This window comes from Mustela nivalis, assembly GCF_964662115.1.
Source record: "Mustela nivalis genome assembly, chromosome: 1".
In the NCBI taxonomy this organism is placed as follows: Eukaryota; Metazoa; Chordata; class Mammalia; order Carnivora; family Mustelidae; genus Mustela; species Mustela nivalis.
Window position 1 is genome coordinate 201,923,137 of NC_139020.1, and position 6,276 is coordinate 201,929,412.

The following is a 6,276-nucleotide window of genomic DNA, read 5'->3' on the forward strand; positions in this document are numbered from 1 at the left end:
GACGCCGGCTCCTGGCAGGCACCGAGGATGCAGCGGCGGCGGCGGGGACCGGGTCGCTGACGTCACCCGAGCGAGGCAGCCTGGGAAGGGCGGGCGGGGGATGCGGAGAACAGGCGGGGGAGCCGCGCTGCTGCACCGTCGGGGTGCGGGTGGGGCGGGGCAGGTGGACGGTGATCCCCGCCGCCTGTCCCATCTCGATGGTGCCATGACACCTCCCTCGTATCCACGGGCTAGAGGATCTCCGCCAGCGCTATGGGGCCAAAAGGAAAAAAATAGGGTGATGGGATGGGGTGTCTCTTGGCCAGGGGATTCAGGGAGGGCCTCCCTGAGGTGGCAAAATTTGAGCTGGCTTCGCGGGGAGGGCAATCCAGGCACAAGGAATAAAGAGTGCCCCGAGGCGGGAAAGAGAGTGTTGGAAGAGTAAGTAGGTAAGAGGGCGATGATGCTGGAGCTAGACACTGGAGATGGAGCGACATGAGTGAGGGTCACAGCGCTGGAGCAGCCAGGGCCTCTGGAAGGTCTGTGGCATCGTGTCCCTTGTCACCCAAGTGAAAGGGGTGGCAACTTTGTAATTGGTTTGCCTCCTGTTGGAAGCCCTCCCAGGCCCTTCAAGGTCCCCCAGCCTTGCCCGCTTCTGGGCCAGCCCTGATCCACTGGCCTGGGGGATCTAGCGCTATCTACCCTCCAACTGGGGGCCTCTCGGTCCGGAGCTGAGTGGAAGGAGACACAGAGGTGCAAGTAGGAGCAGGGTGAGAGTGCTGCTTAAAGTCCTAATTCTTGTGGGAAAACTTCGGACAGGGACACTTCTGGCTTCCATAATAGCCACACCCCAAGATGATGGATTGGAGCCCCATGAATCTCTGTTTAAGAGGTTTCCCTAGCTTCCTCTCTGCCAGGCAAGGCAGCGGGGGGTGGGGGGCGCCTCCCTAAGCCTTGGACCCCTGCAAAGAAGACCCCCCCGCTGGCAAGCCCCGCGCAGGTGCCTGCCGAGGTTGCGCTGCCGCCGGTGTGGCTTCTTGCTTCTACTCTCCGCCCCCACAGACGGGGCGGCAGCCTCTCGGGGTCGGCAGGTCAGAGGGCGCCGCAGGTTCCGGCCGAGGAGGAAGGGACCCCGGCGGGGGGGGCTGGCGCACCCCCTCCCCTGGCCGGCCGCGGCGCTTTCATCTCCGCGGCCTCCGCGGGCCCCCACGTGGCTTAATCAGGCGCGGCTGTGCCTGGCGGACCCTGAACATCTGGATCCCGGCGCGGCCCCTCCCCCGCCCCGCCCCTCCTGGGCTGCGCCGCGGCGACCCTGCGGCAAGGGCCTCCCGCCTGCGGTTTTCGCGAAAGCGAGGGAACCCCGCGTCTAACTTCCCGCGAGTCAGGGCCTGTGCCTTGGGAAATAGCCATTGGTTAAGACCAATGCTGTCTCCCATTTCACAGGTGGGAAACTTAGGCTCCAGGACCCCTCAGCAGAGCTAGGATTCAAGCCCACACATGTCAGTTTAGAGCCCTGCGCGATTAAGCGTCTTCCACAATTACTATACTTCGTTCATTCCAAACAAAGCCCTTCCCAGGTATTTTCTTGCAACAACCTAAAAGGAAGTACCGGTAGCGTTGTCTAATCTACTGATGAGGAAACTGAGGCTGAGGGTGGAAAAAGGGGTGGGCCCGGATACAAGCGAGAGAAGCAAAGAGAGGCGGGCGGAGGTTGGGGCATTCGACATAAGAGGCGTCACTTAAAGCACAACAGGAAGGAAAGACTCCCCCCATCCTCTTGCGGAAGGGGAAACTGAGGCTGGAGAGGTTGGAGCGCTGGCCTAGGTTGCCGGAGGGGAGCGAGAGGGCTTGGTTGCCGCCCACCCACCCCCCTTTCCGCTCTACGAGGCCGCTGGGGGCGGGAGCGGAAGGAGGACTTGACCCTGGCCCCCCAGGTGAGCCCCCGCGCCCCTCCTGCCGTTCCCGAGGGAGCAGGTCCAGGTGAGGGGCGGGAGGGCCGGCGGGCGGCCGGGGTCGGGTTTCAGGAAATCCGCCGACATTCCTTCGGGGCTTAAGAGGGAAAGTTGACTCGGCGCCGCCCCTCGCCCCCCCCACTTCCTACCCCCCGGGGCGGCCCGGCCGGGGGCGGCAGGCGCGGGGCGCAGCGGCCGGCCTGGGCGTGAATCAGCGGCTGGCCGGGCGTCCGGGAAGCGGCGGCCGAGGTCAGGGCGGGCATCGGACAAGCGCCCTTTGTCCCTTGCCGCCCTCACCACGACCCCGCTGACCCCCACCCTCAAGCCGGGTACAGGCTGAGGAGGAGGCACGGCTCGGTGGCGCCGGCGCTTGCTGACAGTGGGCCGGGGGTGGGTGGGGGAGTGGTGGAGGGAAAGGGGCACAGCTGTCTACCCTCTTCACACACACCGCAGCTGGCACCTCCTAGAACCCAGACATCTGAGGTTCTCCAGGAAGCCGAGGGGCAGGGAACTCAGGCCTCCGTGGCGGGTGCGCAGGGGCCCTGACCTAGACCTAGGCGGCATTCCTGAGGCCCTAGCTCCACTGCCTATGGGGTCTGAATTTTTCAAGTTCAGTGCACAAAGCTTTGAACCTAGGCATCCCAGTTACCCAGGCTAAAGCTCCCGGGTAGAAATAACGAAGCCCCACCTTCTCCTGCACCCAGGTCCTGAACCTAAGTTCTGCTGTCCCAAACCCATGTCCAGGTCTGGACCCTGACTGGCCCTGCTTCCTGGGAACACAGGCCTGGAGCACGGGCAGCTAATCCCAAACTGAGAAGCCCTGAGCATGGAGGTATCAGCATGGGAGAGGCGGTGCTGTGCTCTACCCCCTCCCACGGGCTCTGGGTTCCTATGGGCCACTGAAGGTGCTGCCTTCTCCCCAGGGTCCCTTCAATGCCCTTCAGTTATACAGGGAGCTAGGGCCAGAGGCTCGCCCTCAACTTAATCCTTAGATGCAGAGTGTGTGGACTAAGGAGGAGCCCTTCTCCATCCTAGGTGGGGCCCTCTCTCCATCTGTACATTCCCAGCCACCTTCAAGGACTTGGGTCAATATTTGCCAGAAGTTCCGTCAATGCTGGCTCCCCTTCCAGCGCAAAAGGCAGTAGGACTGGGAAGGAAGGGGTTAAACCTCTGGGAGAACCGTGGATAGGGAAGCAAGCACCAGGGGGTCAAATCTCTTTCCTTAAAGTCAAAGGTATGAAGTGAAGGTTACCCAGGGGAGAGAGTACCTACCTGCTCCAGGGCAGAGCTGGGCAAACGATCCTTACTGTTCTGTGGGTAAGGACTAGAGAGGGATGGCTACCAGCTTGGGTCACAAAGCAAGTCAGGGGGCGTGGGCCTCACTGGGGACCCCAGGCAGCACGATTCACTGGGACTGAGTTTTCTTGCCACTTGGAAGAACCGAGAATTCTCCATCCTTCCATTTTTTTTGCAACTATTCATTGAGCCCCTCACTGGGCCCAGCATGAGGTCCTAATGGGTCTCAGGGCAGTCACAGTCTAAAGAAAAAAAGTCTCAAGAGAATGACAGTGTTGAAAGACAATGTTCAAAGAACTGTGTTACGAAGACAATTTTAAAAGGAGAAGGGGATGAAGGGTGCCTGGAAAGGATGGGGGGGGCCCCTCTGAGGTGACACTTGACCCGTGACCTGATGGAAGAGAAGGTCCTAAGCAGGGCGGGGAGGAGATTTTGGGGAAGCGCATCCCTGCAGAGGGAACAGCAAATCTGCAAAGCCCCTGTGATAGCAACAAGCCTGGTGTGTTTGGGGAAACAGCGCTGCAGTGGCTGGAGCGAAGTGAGGGAGAGGAAAGGGAAAAGGAGAATGGAGAAGAGGAAAGGAGAGGCGGGGCGGATAGGGTGGCCGGGCAGAGAAGACCTGCTTTGCTTCTTTTAAAAGCTTCCTCTTCCTGTCGTGCAGACAAGGAAGGGCAGGAGGGTCACCGGGGACGCCCAGGAGGAGTCCGGGCACCATCCCAGAGGGAGATGGTGGGGCCTGGACCTGGACAGGGTGGAGAGAAGGGGTCAGAATCTCAGAATGGGGGTGTGTTTTGGAATCAGAGCCAACAGGATTTGCTGATGGATTGGACGTGGGGGATGAGCGAAGGAGAGAGTTGTCACGCACGCCTCCAGGTCTCTGGCCTGAGCACCTGGGTGGATGGGGGAGCTTTTTCCCCAAAACCCGGGGGTGACTGGGGGAGGAGCAGAGATTGGGGGAAAAACATCAAGATTTCCCTCCAGAAGAAGCCTGAAGTCCTTGGGGAGAGAGTCAAACTTCGCAGGGCAGTGGTTGTGGGGGAGGGGTGTGCGTATCCTGGAAAGGCAATTCTAGTTAAGAACTGCCACTGCCTCTTAACCCTCTGCATCACCTGGCAGATGGAGCTATGGCCCCGTTTTTCAGAGGTGACAAACCGAGGCCTGGGGACCACCCTGCTCCAAGAGAACATGCCCCCCAGTGCTGGGAGCTGTGCCAAGGGCTTAGAATGTGACACCTTCTGTAGGACTGCATCTTTTTTTAAAAAAAAGATATTTATTTATTTATTTGATAGAGATCACAAGTAGGCAGAGAGGCAGGCAGAGAGAGGAAGGTAAGCAGGCTCCCTGCTGAACAGAGAACCCGATGTGGGGCTTGATCTCAGGACCCTGGGATCATGACCTGAGCTGAAGGCAGAGGCTTTAACCCACTGAGCCACCCAGGTGCCCCAGCATTGCATCTTCTCACACAAGACCTTAGGTTGGCTGGGAGCTGCCCATTGTACAGAGCAGAAAACTGAGGCTGAGAGGCCTGGTTGCATCTGTGAAGGGCAGTGTATCACTCCAGGGCTTTAGTCTCCCTCTCATAAAACCCATTAAGAATCCAGATTGTGGGTGTGCAGAGTCCCCAGTGTGTGCAGAGCCTCCTGTCCTCAAATCCTCTTTTTTTCTGACAGTCTGGGGTCTGAGCTGGGGATCCAAGTAAGAGGGGGGGAGGGTAGCCTTGACCAAACAAGGTGGGGGCTCCTGAGTCATCATCCTCAGACACTTTTACCCCATTGGCTGGTTAGGGATATGGAGAGAGGGTCTAGGCCTCTAAGGGAACCCCTCTGTAAGGGGGAATTAGAGCCCTTCCTCTCTCTGGGCACACCGCTGGGGGCAGGGCTGAGACTCAGACCTCCGGGCTGGAGGCGTCCCTGGAAATAAATCTCGTCTCAAGCACCCGGTACCCTGAAGGCCGGGAGCCCTTCTATCTTGAGCGCCGTATCGGGTGCTGACCGAGAGGAAGGCGGTGGGGGGTGAGGCGCTTGGGCCAGGAGGGGTCCCGAAACCCAAGCAGTGGCCAAGAATAATAACACGGAGAAGGATCCCCGCGCAGGGAGGGGGAAAAAAAAAAAAGGAAGATAGACTATGCATCGCTCCCGGCAGCCGGCGTTACCTGGAGCCGGCGGGCGGCGGCCGCCGGAGCGATTACTCACTGCGTGGCGCACCCCACCCGCGGGCCGCTGAACTGATGTTTCCGTGGGGAGGGGTGTTACTGAGTCGGGGGGGGGGTTCCTTACGGCTCTCCTGGGAATCCTTCCCGTCCCACTGGCGGGACCTGGGCAAACCCCGGTCCCCGCTCCCATCGAGACCCATTTCTCCCCGTCTATCCACGCGGGAGCTCTCCCCTAAGGTCCCCGGGAGCCCTCCGAGGAAACTCAGCCCTGTCCTGCGTGAATGGGACAGCTGAGCCCGGGCGAGGGCCCGGGACTCCGTTGCCTTCCAGCTTTTTCTCAGTCTTCCCTCCAGCAAAGCCTGGGACCGAGGCTGCGCGCAGATCACCGAAGAGAGGCGGGATGAAATGGGAGGCGGGGGGCGCTGGGCCGAGAGAGCGGTGGGACCCGTGCGTCCAGGGCGTGGGGCTGGGGGTGTGCGACTCTCAGGCCCCTGGGAAAGAAGGGGGATTGGAAATGGGAGCAGGCGGGGCTCAGGGACCACTCAGGGGGGCGGGGCCAAAAGCTGGGGTGGGGGCAGAGACAGGATGGGGGGAGGAGCGGGCCAAGGCTGGGGGCCGCAGGAGACACTTAAGGGGCACAGGGCTGAAAGCAGGGTGCAGGGAAGTGGGCAGGGGTATGGAAACGGGATTGGGGGCGCCTGGTCTCAGATTGGGGGTGGGGAGTCTGGAGCTGGCTGGGTTGGAAAGAGAGTTCTCAGGCTGGCAGGGGCTGAGTGGGGGCTTCCGGGCCGCGGGACAGGGTGCGCGCGGTGCGCGGCGGGGCGGAGGCCGGACGGGTGGGGCGCGCGGTGCCCGCGGGCGGGCGGGCGGCGGGGAGGCCGGTGCGGGGCCCGCCGC

The 6,276-nt window shown here is 61.3% G+C and overlaps 1 protein-coding gene across 3 annotated transcripts in view; it reads right to left on the reverse strand.

The window, feature by feature from the left end:
* TMEM59L (transmembrane protein 59 like) overlaps positions 1-69 on the reverse strand; it is a 4,682-nt gene extending 4,613 nt beyond the window's left edge. For 2 of the 3 annotated variants that reach the window (XM_082707198.1, XM_082707197.1), the window contains exon 1: positions 4-56. The gene's annotated coding sequence lies outside the window, so the exon portion shown is untranslated. Of the gene's footprint in view, positions 1-3 lie in introns of all 3 variants that reach the window. The other variant, XM_082707196.1, reaches the window with a different exon arrangement.
* Positions 70-6,276: the final 6,207 nt, after the last annotated feature.